Here is a 14,617-nt window from a genome sequence, read left to right as displayed (position 1 = left end):
TTTGGGTTTTTTCTTCATTTCTTCGTTTGTAAACAAACTCTCTTGTTTTGTATTTGTTCTTCTATTTTTAATATATACACAGTTTTCCAAACTTGTTGCCAAAGGGATACAATGGCAGCCAGTTCTAGCTCCATGGACCAGCCTTGCTTCAAAAGATATCCAAATGCACTATTGTGGGTGTATGTTGACATCATCCAACAAGTTCCAAGTTGTGAGGGATATGTTTGGGTTTTTAGTGGGTTTGATAAGAAATATACAAGCGCATACAATTGGGTGAAAGCTCATTTCTGTGGAATTCCTGAAATGAACATCAAGATTTGCCTAAGCAAGAAAGATGCAATCAAATCAAAATTTTCCTAGGCAAGAAAGATGCGATCAAAATAAAATCTAAAGTGTTGAAATAAATTAGATCTGGAGCACAGCAAAGAAGCAATTGACTAAAGAACAAGTCATCCTTCCACAAGGCAAGGAAATAAAGCAATAAGGCCCCTTCCTTCGCCATCTATTCCTAAAAATGTGGTGGAAAGCCACCTATTTTTGGCCACACAACAATTAGAGCTTAGTATACCTAAGGTAACAAGGAGAACATTCCTATCATACACAAGGGAAGAAGAGGAACATTTGAGAGGTCATTTCAATATGAATCCCCAGATATTGTTGATCAACAAATCAAAAGATGCCTATATACAAATCACAAGATATTGTTGATCAACAAATCACAAGATGCCTATATACAAATCGTTTGACTTTCAACATCACCATATCAAAAAGAAACATTGAAGAAAATTAAAGATGCTACAAAAGGGTACAAGGGCCTAGGTTCTGAAGTGATGTGTAGCATCTTATTGAAGAAGAAGGTGAAACTTGTAGAATAAATTATTATAGCCCATTAGGGATTTGTGGATTGAAATAGTGGTTTCCATCATTTTCGATAGATACAAAGATGCAAAAAATCATCCCTTGATCAATGTGATTGGCAAAAAGTTTGAAAGTTGTGAAATGTGAGGATTGGATATAGGATGCACAGTTTATTGGTAATATCCTCAAGACGCCAATGAGAAGCCCTAACAATGATAACCAAGTCACAAAAGATAATACAAAAAGTTTGTAGGACAGTCGGTGTGTTATTTGAGGCATGTTTTTCACACATTTTTAAACAACTTAAATTTTCCACTACCTTAAACTTGGGAAAAACTAATTGGATTAAACAAGTGTACGTTGAGGACAAAAAGATTCAAATTTCTATCACCAACCACCACATGTTGCAAGGCATATGCAAATCATTCTCGAAATCTGAGCTGTTGAAGGAAAGTGAAACAGTACATTTTTATGTTTCACTTTAGTAATTTATTTTTTAAAACTCAGGTATGTCATCAACTTTTCTTTTTTTTACTTTTAAAAAGGTTGCTCAGAGTCTAGAACCAATTTCCCTCCAACACAATCATCTTGAGATGATAGCACTGATATCCTTGCTTTTCCAAGGAGGGTTGCATTGCATAAAGATGTGTACATAAACAAAGGTACAAGTTAGCATTTGCTAGACTCTTCTTGAGTCTTAAATTTGAAGGATGTAGTTACAAATCATGACAGGTATAGAATGATGCTCACAATTGTTGAGAAATCCATGGCCAAACCTATGTGTTAAGTATTTGTACAAGCTCATTCCTCTCTATATGTCTTAATTATGCACTAATTTTAAACATTTAGTTGGTAGAGCGAGGTGCAGAGCATGGTTAAACAAGATATAAGCATGACAATTGTAGTGCTTTGGCTAATATAATGGAAAAATGAGGAATTGAAAAAGGTGAGGCTACCCAAGCAATCATTTGAAATAATCTTTTCTTAAGCTGAGATGCATCCTTTAAATTAATATTAATAATAAAATAAAAATATTTTTAAAAATGTATATATAATATAATTAAAATTTGATTTTCTTAATGAATGGTCAAAAAGCATGAAATGAAAAGTTCTGACCCCTATAAAAATCAGTTATTAAAAGGGAGATCATTTCCTTGGAGGGAGATATATAAGAAAGGAAGAAAAACCAATAGAGCATCTGAATCAAGGAAGGATTAATAGAATGGAATGGGAAGAAAATAAGGAAGTGACTATTTCAAAGTGCAGAAATTCTGAAAGGGTTTCTCTTTCAAAGGAAGGTAATTTGAAAGGATTTGACTCTTGCAAAAGGCAGATAAAATGAAGAGGTGTGACATCATAAGGAGAAATCATTCCAAGCATTCAAAAATCACTTATTAATCGTCACTCACCGACACATCAACTCAGCACTCACTCAATCATCATTCATCACTCTATAAACTCGACATTCATTCAATCATCATTCACCAATCTATCATATTATCAAATCAAAGGAAATCATTCAATCATCCATCAATCATCAATTGGAAATTAAGGAACCAAACAAACAAACAACAAGCAATTCTTCCACCAATTCATTTAGTATAATATCAATCATTCAAACATTCTATCGCCAAATCATTCAAATATCAATCGTTATAGAATCAATTAATTTAAGTATCATTACGCATCCACTTGGCCACTTATCAATCCTTCAAGAAAGGAAAATAAAGAGAAATCCAACAATCAGTGCTACTCTATAAAACTCATTGAACAATCAGTTTTGAATTTATAAAAGTATCTTCCAATGTAATAACCCTCTGATGGTTATAGCTAAAACATCAATTTCTTTCACAATTCAATCAATTGGCATTTCATCAAACATTTGGCGAGCAATTCAGTTATCATATAAATCAGACTTTAGGACTCTTAAATAGACAAATACTAAACAACTGATAACTCTTCCTTGTGTCATTGCATTCATAATTTTGAATTGTAAAGTATTCTATAACAATTAACTGAATTTTTATTTGAACACAATAGAGCTGCAATGGATTTATTGATTACAAAACGGAACATGTTACTTTGCTTGATATGAATTTTCCAACTTGCCCAGCCCAATGCACACCATCAGAATTATTAATGCTGGCTTTAGGCTTCTCCCCACTCAATTGCAGAGCCTACAATTTGATTGCATCCCTCACACAGACCCCTAAAACAAATTGCAGGTTATCCAGACCAGATCGCAGACCAATATATGCAAATGCAGGGCCTCTATGAAGATCATAGAGCCTGAACAATAATTCACAGGACTTCAAAAGTAAAAATGCAGGGAAATCGCAGGGCCTGAAAGAAGTTCGCAGACCTATGGAAATTGACGCAGGTCTGATATTAGCAATCGCAGGTCACAATTAGATGCAAACACTGCCACAGTAATGCACGGCAGCCCTCTAAATGCACAGCAAATTTGCCCAACCCAAACACAGGACTTCCATTAGCAATATCAGATAATTAAACGTCTTCTAAACCAGTACATTCTCTTGGCATAAATCCACTTCTCAAGCACAGAATAAACAGTAGAGAAGTGATGGCAAAATTACACAAACTCGCAGCACCAATGATATTCCCCAAAGCAACTGTGGTACAGAAATGGAGATTGAACTCAAATCCAAAGTATAATTAAATCACTATACCTCAGCAGTGATCCAATGCACTTCTCAGCTCTCCAGATCAAACCCTTATACCTCAGCAAGGGCACAATAAATCAAGACTTCAGAAGTGTCACAAAAATAACAAAAGAAAATAAGATTAACAAATGATCGGATGTTTTTCTCATCAAATGGGCTCACATTTATAATCTCCAAATGGCACAAGTTTCCCAAATGAACTCCACTTAAGAAGCTTCCTCATCACAACATTAAAATATAATAAAGTGTCATTATAATATAATTTATTAATTGTTTTTGGCTCCCAAAAATGACCTTTTCCACCATAACATAATATTCTGACACACAAGGCTATTGTGTCTTGTGCCCATGATTTAAAACTTTTCAACCCAATTCCAACAAGCTATGATACTAAAGAGGTGACTTACTATAAATAGACGCTCCCTCCAAGATTCTTGGAGCACAAACCATAAGCCAAAAATAAAAACGAGAGCATCACTCAACTCTTCTAACTCAATTGAGCTCATTAGAACTAACAGTCAACTTACTATAAATAGTAAATCCCTCAAACGAAACCAAAACACACCATAGGTTGTTACAAAGCCTATAACCCCACAACTGAGACCTTCAAATCCCACTGTTACCTCAAGAGGGTCGCGATGGTGAACTAACCAAGCCAACTGTAGGAACTTGCTAAAAATGGGGACATTACATTCCAAATAGGAAGGATGGCACTCCTTCCAAGTCCACGACAAGTGATAAGGTGCAACCCCTCTCATGCTCTTATCAAGTATGCGACCCTGAGATGGAATGAACGGCTAGCCTTTTATGCCCATGTGCCAAGAAGTGGAATGGATGACCCACCTTCGATATCCTCTTGGGCTTGGTAAAGAGGATGACTGCCTTCAAGGTGGGTTGGGAGTTGTAAGGATGGACTCATTTACATACTCTTGGAAATATTGGGAAAGGCCCACCTTAATATTGTTATTTACAAGTATGTCTAAGAAATTTGCAATATAATTTGCTGAGTATGGCATTGATGTATTGATCCTAATATTTATAATGTTATGATTTATCGATCTTAGTTTTATAATGTTATGATTTATTGATCTTAGTTTTATTAATTAAATTATAACTATAAATATTTTGCAACTCTCATCCTGAGGGATATTATATCTACTGAAAACCCTTTTATTTGTCATCCAAATATTTTCCCATGTGGACATTTTTTTAATTTGTATTTCTATATGTATTGAGTTGCCATGTTTCTTCATATAATGATTTATTCATAGGCCATTATATAGTTAAGTGAAATACTACAAAAACTGAAAAATGTCGGTGCGTTGGAGACCAGGTGATCAAAGAGGGTTTATATTGAATAGTAGGAATAATGAGAGGTTTGGGAGGTTTGGAAATGGTTGGGAGCCTTTCAAAAGACATGAAGGAAGGTTTTATTGGGGGAATAGGAATGGAAGATGGCAAAATGGGAACAGAAACTTCCAAGAAAGTTTTCAATGAAAAAAAAAAGTGAAACAAAACAATGGGGAAAAACGGCTAAATGGAAGAGAAAGGCAGAATGAAAATGGTTGAAGAAGACATTCGATGCAAAGATTCACATCTGTGAATTTGGGCGGGAATCTGGTTTTTGAAAAATATAGCAAAAAAATTGAGAAAACCACAGGGAGTGAAAAACCAGGAGAAGCAAATGAGTGAAGACCAGCAATGGACTAGATGCACGGTGGAGAAAGTTATGCTGGACAGCAGTTTGATAAAGGAAAGGAGTGACTTTCTAGAAAAAAAATGCATTATTTCTAAAGTGGGGAGGCCCAAAGCTTGTAATAGAGAAGGTTAAAAAATGGTGTCATGAGAAATGGGATGAAGTGAAAGACTTTAAAGCACTGGAAAATGGTTTTTGTATGGTGATCGTTGATATAGCACACGATAAGGACTAGATCTTGAATAGTGGCCCTTATTTTATGGATGGATATGGGTTTCACATGAAGAAATGGACCATGAATTTTGATCCAACAAAGGAGGTAATAAAAGAACTCCCTCTATGATTAGGGTTGAGAAATTTGCCTCAGGATAACTGGCAAGAATAATGTTACAAAGTGATTGGAAACAAGCTAGGAACATTTATAAAGGCAGTAGAAATAGTTGACAGAGAAACTTTACAAATGTTCCCAAGAATATGTATAATGTGGAATGACAGCCATCCAATCCCGGAACTAATTACAATCTTTATTGATGGGGTAGTTTGGAGGCAGCCGATGTCTTTGGAGGAAGGTTAAAGGTCTGCGAGTTTTGCCTTTGTGAGGAACATGACTCTGAAAGTTGTAAACAAGAAGGACATAATAAGGAAAAAGAAGAGGTAAGGCTGCTCCAAAGGGTTATAGAGATAGCCAAGATAAAAGAAATCGAGAAGGTAGAGAGTGAAAATCTAAGGAAAAGGGATAATGCTGAAAGTGGAGAATGTTATGATGCTGAAAACAAGAGCAAATAACTGTCAGGAACGAGGGTCTAGGGAAAGCGAGATTATGGATATGGGTCTAGAAAAAGTATTAAATATGAAAAGCGGTGAGGGCTCCAAAAATATACCACAAAGTGAAAAAAGAGTGACGAAGACTTGTAGAGGGAGTTGGTGATTAAGTCTGCCGAAATAAGGATGTAACTGAGGCTAAGGGAATGTTGTCCTGCATTTTGTCACCACAAAATGCAAATAACAGCACGAAACTTTTTCAAGCTAGTTTCGTGTTTCTCTAAGCTTGATTTTGATATTCAATTGCTTCGTGTTAATCAATCAATTCATTTCAATTCGGATATCAAATTGTTTTACTGAATGCCTTCGTCAAGTTGTTTTTGTTTTGCTTTCTGTCGAGCCTTTGCTTGATTTTTAAAGCCTTCACAATCCATTCTTTGATTTTGAGTTTTTGTTTGCTTTTTTTTGGTTCTTTGGATTTGCTCATGTAATGCCTTTCATTTTCCCCTTCGATTTGGTCTAACCTACAAGTCGATCGAAGTTGTCAATCAAGAGATATGGTCATTTTAGTGCCTCAAAAGTAGACATTTTAGGTGCAACAACACAAATTAAAAAAATGATAATATATTTTCATTTTGACATTCACTTTTTCAAAAATATAACATTTACTCACTTTTTGTTATGTTTTGAAGTTTCTTTTCATTTAAATTTATAACTTAAAGTGACTATAGTGCACTTTATGTTATAATTTTAAGTTGAGTTACTTTTTAATTTTTCACTTAAAGTGACTATAGAACTATATAGTTACTTTTTTAATTTTTGACTTTTAAATCAAATACTTATATAAATGTCACGTTAACTTAATATTTATAAATTATATTGATTAATATGATGCATAAATATTATTTTTAACCCAAATTGTTGACATTTTTATAAAAATAAATGAAATACATAACAAAATAGCCTTAAAATGGACATTTTATGTGCATATGTATGTAAAAAACTATGAAAAGTGGAAACTTTTCATGCTAATGCATATAAAAACTCATTTTGAGGACTTTTTTCATGTCATTACATCAAATGCTTATAAAAGTGGACCTTTTTGATGCAATGACATGAAAAGTTTGAGTCTTTATGCTTGTGCATCAAAAAGGTGAGACATTTTAAAATATGTAAGTGACTCCAAAAAGTGAGATTTTAGAGTCTTACACATTTTAAAATATGCAATGAGTCTCAAAAAGTGAGATTATATCTCAAGACATTTTAAAACATGCAATGGACTCTAAAAGGTCCTATTTTGTCTTCAAACATGTTTTTAAATATGTAATGAATACAAAAATGTCCTATTATGTGAAAAAAACATGTTCTTGCTCCAAAAACCTCCTATTTTGATCATAACTTTTGATTTTCTCCATGGATTTGGATGAAATCAGTTGCATTCAAAACGTTTTGGAGAGATGATCATTTTGCCCTCATCAAAAATCAATTTATTGCACCCAAAAACGTGTTTGAAACTCCCAATCTAGGGCACGAGTTTGCATAAAACTCCATAAATCTGCCAAGTTTGATCACGTTTTTGTATGGAATCAAGTCATTTTTACCTTATTAGGTGATTACATTGCTTGAGGATCATTATTTTGGTGTTAAATCATCAAAACGTTTTACTTGGAAGATCACCTTTTTTGCTTGTTTTGGCAAAAACGTCCCAAGAACATGCAATCTTTAAAATGTTGCAAGGAGGAGCTAATCTAGGACATGTTTTGGCATTTTGCTAACTAATCTCCTTGTTTGCTGCCCTTCATAATTCGAATTTTGAAGATTTGAAAAGTTCTCACCATTTTAGAAAAAGATTTCAAACAAAGAGCATCTTTTCCTTCATTTTTGGCACATATTTTTCATGTAAGTGGACCTTTTCTTTCTTGCATTTTAATTCATGCTTATCCTTGCTGATTTTTTTCATGAAATTGTTGAATGTATGTCATTTGTAAAAATCTTTGCCTTAGAATGTGCATTTTTCCTTTAAATATGAATTTCTTCTTCATTTTGATGTCTTTGGTTCTTCCCCAAGTTCCAAATTCGAATTTCATCTTTGGAATGCATTGCATCTTGGCATGTTTTGAGTTGTTTTCAAAGGTATGTTTTTTCTTTTGCTTTGTTTTTGTGTGTTTGTTTGCCGGTTTTTCTCCATTTGGAGAAATTGCAAGTTTTTTTCCAAAAACTTGTTTTTCCTTCATTACATGCAAAAGCATTATCATTTTTCACATTCCGTTTCCATGTCATTACATCTCACATTCCATCCGACAAATGAGATTACATGTTTTTCACTTCATTCGCCATCAGAACACGCATATAATCCCATTTTCCATTTCCATTTTCATCCATCTCATTTTTCACTTCCATTCGCACAACACAATTACACGAAATGCCTTACGTGTAATTGCATCCAAAAGGTCTGATTTTGATTAAAAGTCATATTTTGAAAAGACAAAAAGATGTCATTTTCGCTTTCCGTGTACTTTGACTTCTTTCTTTCTCCAAAAGTGACTATATAATTCATGATCTCGCCTCCATTCCTTCATTTCCATCTTCATATACGCATTCGCACTTAGATGAATAAATACATATTTCCACCTCATAACATATTTTACATGTTACCTTTCATCTGCATCCGCATATACACGTAAAGTGTACGTTTCATTCGCACTTACATCTCATTTCACTTTCCACTTTCCATTACTTATTGCATTTACATATACACATGTTTCATTCAATAAAGCTTTGAAAACTTTAAGTCACTTTTGAAATCATCAACTTTCACTTTGCATGCATTCCCATGCGTTTCACCTTCACACATTTTCATTCCATTCCATTTTGTTTCATTTTCCATATCCACACTTTCATTTCATTTCATTCCACATTCCATTCATTCCATTTCACTTTTCATTCCATTGCATATGCATATGCTTTATCTTTGAAAGTCATTCCTTTCCGAATCTTCACTGCTGCTCCGATATTCACTTGCATAGAGATTCCTTCTGATGATGTATTTGTGTTTTGGGATTTTTGTGTTGCAGTACGAGCAATGTCCTCGCCTTCCAAATCCAAGGGCAAGATGAAATATCAATATGACAAAGAATTGGCACATGCAGTTCCTTCTTCAGTTACGTCTGTTCTTGATAATGTGCTAGACACCAAGATTGGTCACGTAGATGTAGCTGATTTTCTACAAAGGATTGAAGCTCCAACTACACATGAGATGAAACGTATTAAAAGAAGCAACATCCATTTGGTTTCTACATTTCCCATGGCAGCCATAGAACCTGATTTTGTCTGCGGATGTGCTCGGCGCTTGACTCCAAAGACGAAGAATATTAAAGACACTGACGGCAAGGTTATCATTAGCCTTGATCCTGAAGTGATTGAACAAGTCTTCAAAGTTCCTCGAAAATCAGAATGTGTTGATTTGACCAAAAGATCATCATTGGCCTGTTGGAATAAGCAAAAGGACAGTTATCAAAAGTATGTCAACCTTTACTGGTTAGACAAGAAGAGAAACAATTTTTCCAGATGGCCAAAGATTCTTCATCGGTCAAATTTTAAACAAGAATATAAGGATCTCATTATCCTTCTCAGCAGGATCTGTGGTCTTAAGGATTCTTCTGATTTCGAGCCGTGGATGTACAAATTTATGTTTCAAATCATAGAGAACAAAGAACGCATCTTTTGGGGAGAGCTTATCAGTACTGCAATCTGTCAGCAGATATGCAATGTAAGAACATCAGTACCTTTTTACATGAATTCATATCTAGTTTACATTGCTGCTGCCATGGGGTCTTTTTCAGGTCTTTCTACCAAAGGTGATTGTCTTCAAGTACCTGTTTGGGAATACTATAACCAAATCACTTTGGCTAACAATAAATACCATTACAAAAGAGTCCAAGATGCCTTATTTGGACATTACAGGTGTCTGTTCGACAAACAGTTATGTATCAAAAAGTAGTCATGAGCTTTGGGAAAAGAAGAATCAGTTGAAACATGAAATAACTCGTTTGAATGAGGTCATTCAGAAGCAATCTTCTCAAAATGTTGTTGTTGCATCACAAACATCTAAAGAAAGAAGGTTGATTGAAGCTGCTAAGTCCTGGATATAGGAAATCATTGTTGAAGGAGTTCAAGTCATCATAGAAACACTTGCAGTTCTAAGGTGTATTAAAGAGATGAACAGAATGGACCTAAGCTTAATTTCTTCTCTGACTCAAGAGGCAGATAACCTGAAGGAAATCCTTGAGGATTGGGATGAAATCATTAAGTTTGATCTGAATGCTATGGTCTCATGTGACGTTCTTCCGTCATGTGAAATGTTTTTCAGATTTCAAGCACTCATTGGTTACAAAGAAGAGACCTTAAGAAAATTGATCACAAAATTGCAAGTGGCTCTTGAAGATTGTCAAACAGTTGAAACAAGCCTTACTTGTGATTTGGAGCAATTGGGATGCCGTGTTACTGATAATCTTGATAATCATTTGGCAACAAAAAGAGTGAATTCAAAATATACAATCAGGATCAATGCTGATGTAGATTTCGAAGATTTTGGTTCGCACACAATGAACAAGTTCGTCTTGTACAAATCCTTGACAAAACACTTGTTAGATAATACAACAACAAATTCCAAAGTTGTGCAATCAGCATATGAAAATGCAGTGAGAATCGAAGCCATATCAAAGACTATGGAGATTGATGATCTTCCTACAGTGCATGACATCATTGTGAAATTCAAGGCATTAAGAAGCAATCTTTAAGATTGTTGTGTAATTTCTATTTCATAGTTGTTTAGAATGCATTACATGAAAAAGTGTAATTGCATGTAATGCGAATTGCATGTATGCAAAAAATGTAATGCGAGTTGCATGTGTAGTTGCATGTAACCCTTTAGTTTCTATAATTAGACTTGGTCAAAGTTGGTTGAGTTGCTCCCACTTTTTGCTCCCCTTTTTCCTCAACTTCTTTGCCTATATAAAGGAGTGCCTCCCTTATTGTAAAATCATCATTATCTTTATGCAAGAGAGCTCTGGAGAAATTGTGCCAGCAGAACTTTGTTTGTGTAGCACTATTTTGAGAAAAAGTGAATACAAAGGAGCATTTGAAACTTAACTTTGATTAAGTGAAATTGTTGCTTTTATGGATTGTAAGCTTTGTCTATAATTCATTCAAGTTATCTTTGATTCGTACTATCTTTGTTATTGATATTGTATCTTGTGATTGATAGAAAAGAGTTAAAAAACAATTGAAGCCCGAGCTTTGAATAGGAGCAATTGTGAAAATCCATAGCTAGAAGCTTTGTCTATAACTTGTATTTTCATCTTGATTCGCAAAATAGTTAGATTGTTCTTACTTTTAGGAGTCTTTGTGCCCTAATTGTAGAGATTTTACCATATAAAAGTACAACAGGACTTGGAGCCAAACTGGTACGTTTTGGCTAGCCTTTGAGTTAGTTAAAATTTATCGGTATCACTATTTCCAGCTCATGATAGAAGTGTAATTAGAGATCCTTGCCCATTATTCGCCTTACGAATAAGTGGATCCTTTCTTGAAAGTTAAAAAGAAAGATAATAGTAACACCCTATTTATAAATCTCTCAATTTCTTGTTTACCTTGAGTTGATCCAAGGAACAGTGAGAAGGGGGACCCTTCCCTTTAAGGTAGGAGAGACTGTGTCTCACACGCTATGGCTGGTCATCCTATTTTGCGACTGAATTTTTACCCAAAACTGTCGGTTGCAAAATATCCACCCAACAAGGAAGACAGTGTGAAAAGGGTGGGAGAGAGAACTGTAGAAGAAAATGAAATAAGGGGTAAAGGGGAAGTAGAGGGAACTCAAAAACCCCAAGAGGAAGGATGCCAAATAGTAATGGTGTCAGAAAGACCAAAAGAATCTCAAAGGGAATGGGAGGAGAATAAAGGGTATATGACTGGGTGGGATGGAGAAATGGAGGGGGGAATTGGAGAGTGTTTTAAGGATATTGAAATCTCTCCAATAAGAAACCTAAAAGGAAGCTCAAGGGAATCAAGCTCGGAGGAGAGCCTAAATGAGGAAGAAGAAGATAGAGATTTAGAGGGTGATGATGACTTCTTTGGGCTAGAGGAACAATGACCCTTAAAGAAAAACAAACTATTGAGAAATCAGAAAGTGAAAAACATAAAGTAAATATTGGGGATAGCCAAAAAAGGGGAAGAAGAACAATCAATGCATTGATCCAGATAGCTGGAAGTGCTAGAGGTCAAAGTAAACTAAAAATGGGAAGGGGAAAGAACCCCTCCTGGAAGGGATGAAGATCATTTCGTGGAATGTCAGGGGCTGTAATGCCCCTAACAAAATGCACTTGATCAGGAGAGGCCTGGATCAAGCAAAACCAAATATAGTGTTCATGCAAGAAACAAAGATGAAGTTGGATGATATAGAGGGGATGAGGAGAATGTTGCTTAGATGGGAAAGTGAGTAGATGGCTACAGCGGGAGCCTCAGGAGGAATGTGTGTTTTATGGAATAAAGAGACAGTGCATGGAATTGTAATGTAGATGGGCAGGAATTGGCAGTGGTTAAAAGTCTCCACAAAGCAATTAGGATATGAATTCAATAACCTTAATGTTTATGGCCCAATTCAAAGCAGAGAGAAAAGGGAACTTCGGAAAACACTAACAGAAATGTTCGAAATTTTACAAGATGAAATCACTATAGTTGGGGGAGATTTTAATGCTATCTTATACCCAGGAGAAAAAAAAGGAGGTAAAGGTTGGAGATCAACTACACAAGAGGACTTCTCATCATTCGTTATGGAAAATGGACTTATCAATATTCCCTTTAAACAGGAGGATTTTACATGGAATAATAGGAGACAAGGGTTTGTAAATGTTGCTAGAAAATTGGATAGGTTCCTTTTAGGAGGAGATTGGACAAAAGTTGATTGGTCTGTTGATGCAGAGATTTTGCCTATTCATGGATCAGACCACTTCCTTATTAGTCTAAGAATACAGGAAGAACTCACTCCTGACCGATGCCCTTTCAAATTTGGAGCCACGTGGCTAAGGGTGGATGGATTCAAGGAGATGGTAGAAAGTTGGTGGGCAGGCAGGAGCACCTGAGTAGGATGGAAACATGGCCTTGAAAATTTTTGAGAAGCTTCAGTATATAAAAGGAAAACTGAAGGTGTGGAATAGAGAATCTTTTCAAAACATTTTTAAAAGAAAAAGGGAGTTGGAAGCAGAACTAAAAACATTGATTGAAAAAATAATCAAGTAGGGGATGAATGAGGATGATTTTAAAGAAGAAAAGAGGCTAAAAAAAGAGTATGCTAAGACCTTGCTAAAAGAAGAAGCGTTCTGGAGGCAAAAATCAAGAGAAACATGGCTAAAAGAAGGGGATAGGAACACAAAGTTTTTTCATAATTCAATTAAAATCAGAAGAGCCCACAATAAAAATATTTCAATCAAAAATGGAGAGGGTGAGGAGATTAGCGATCCAAACTTCATAAAGAAAGCAGTAGAAGATTTTTTCAAAGACAGAGGAAGAGTTGAGGATGAGATGGAGGCTTCCGATGAGGAAGTGTTGGAATGCATTTAGAATTACATTACAAATGAACAAAATGCAAGGTTAAATGCTGAAGTCTCCAACGAGGAAGTGAAAAAGGCTTTATGGGGTCTGGGAAAAGACAAAAGTCCAGGGCCTGATGGTTTTACAGGTAGTTTTTTTAGACTCATTTGGGAGTGTATAGAAGAGGAAATATGGGAGATGGTGGAAGAATCAAGAAGAGGGGGGTTTGTTCTTAAAGATTTGAATAATACTTTTATTGCCTTAGTTCCAAAAAGGGATGAATGTAAATCCTTTAAGGATTTTAGGCCTATCTCTCTGTAATATTGTGTATAAAATCATCTCCAAGGCAGTCACCAATAGGCTTAAAGTGGTACTAAATGATGTAATTCCGGAAGAACAAAGTGGATTTGCTCTAGGAAGTTCAATTTTTGAAGGGGTGATTATTGCCCATGAAATGATCCACTCGATTAGAACAAACAAACTCAGCAAAGTGATGGTAAAGCTAGATATTAAAAGAGCTTATGATGAGGTAAATTGAGTCTTTTTGTTTAAAGTTTTGAAAAAAAATTGGTTTTAACGAGGAATGGATTAGCTGGGTAAAGGGATGTTTAACCTCTGTAAGGTTTTCAGTGCTGGTTAATGGTAGTCCCCAAGGTTTTTTTGAGTTAGAAAAAGGGATCAGGCAAGGTGACCCTTTATCTCCTTTCCTTTTTATAATTTTGGCTGAAGTATTAGGGAGGCTAATTAAAGACAGCAGGGTTATAGGTTTGTGGAAAAGGGTAAAGGTGGCAAGGGATGTGGACCCAATTTCACATTTGCAGTTTGTGGATGACACTTTTCTCACGGGTGAAGCTTCAGAGCAGGAAGCTAGAATTTTGAAAAAGCTTTGGAAATCTATGGGAAAGTATCAAGACAAAAAATAAATTGGGCAAAGTCTGAAATCTTCTTTTTTAACACCCCTCTTTATAGAAGAAGAGCTATTGGAAGAATCCTGAATATAAGGCAGGGAATTCTTCCGAGTAAGTATTTG

The 14,617-nt window shown here is 35.3% G+C and overlaps 1 protein-coding gene across 3 annotated transcripts in view; it reads right to left on the bottom strand.

Annotated features, from left to right (window-relative positions):
* The window catches only part of TRM9 (RNA-binding (RRM/RBD/RNP motifs) family protein), a 121,894-nt gene that overhangs the window by 101,523 nt on the left and 5,754 nt on the right, over positions 1-14,617 (bottom strand). The gene's annotated exons all lie outside the window — the stretch shown is intronic.

Source organism: Cupressus sempervirens, chromosome 2, assembly GCF_028749045.1.
Source record: "Cupressus sempervirens isolate cs-2001-9-10 chromosome 2, ASM2874904v1, whole genome shotgun sequence".
Lineage (NCBI taxonomy): Eukaryota > Viridiplantae > Streptophyta > Pinopsida > Cupressales > Cupressaceae > Cupressus > Cupressus sempervirens.
Note: the sequence above shows the minus strand (reverse complement) of the source record. Positions and strands in the feature narration are given on the sequence as shown.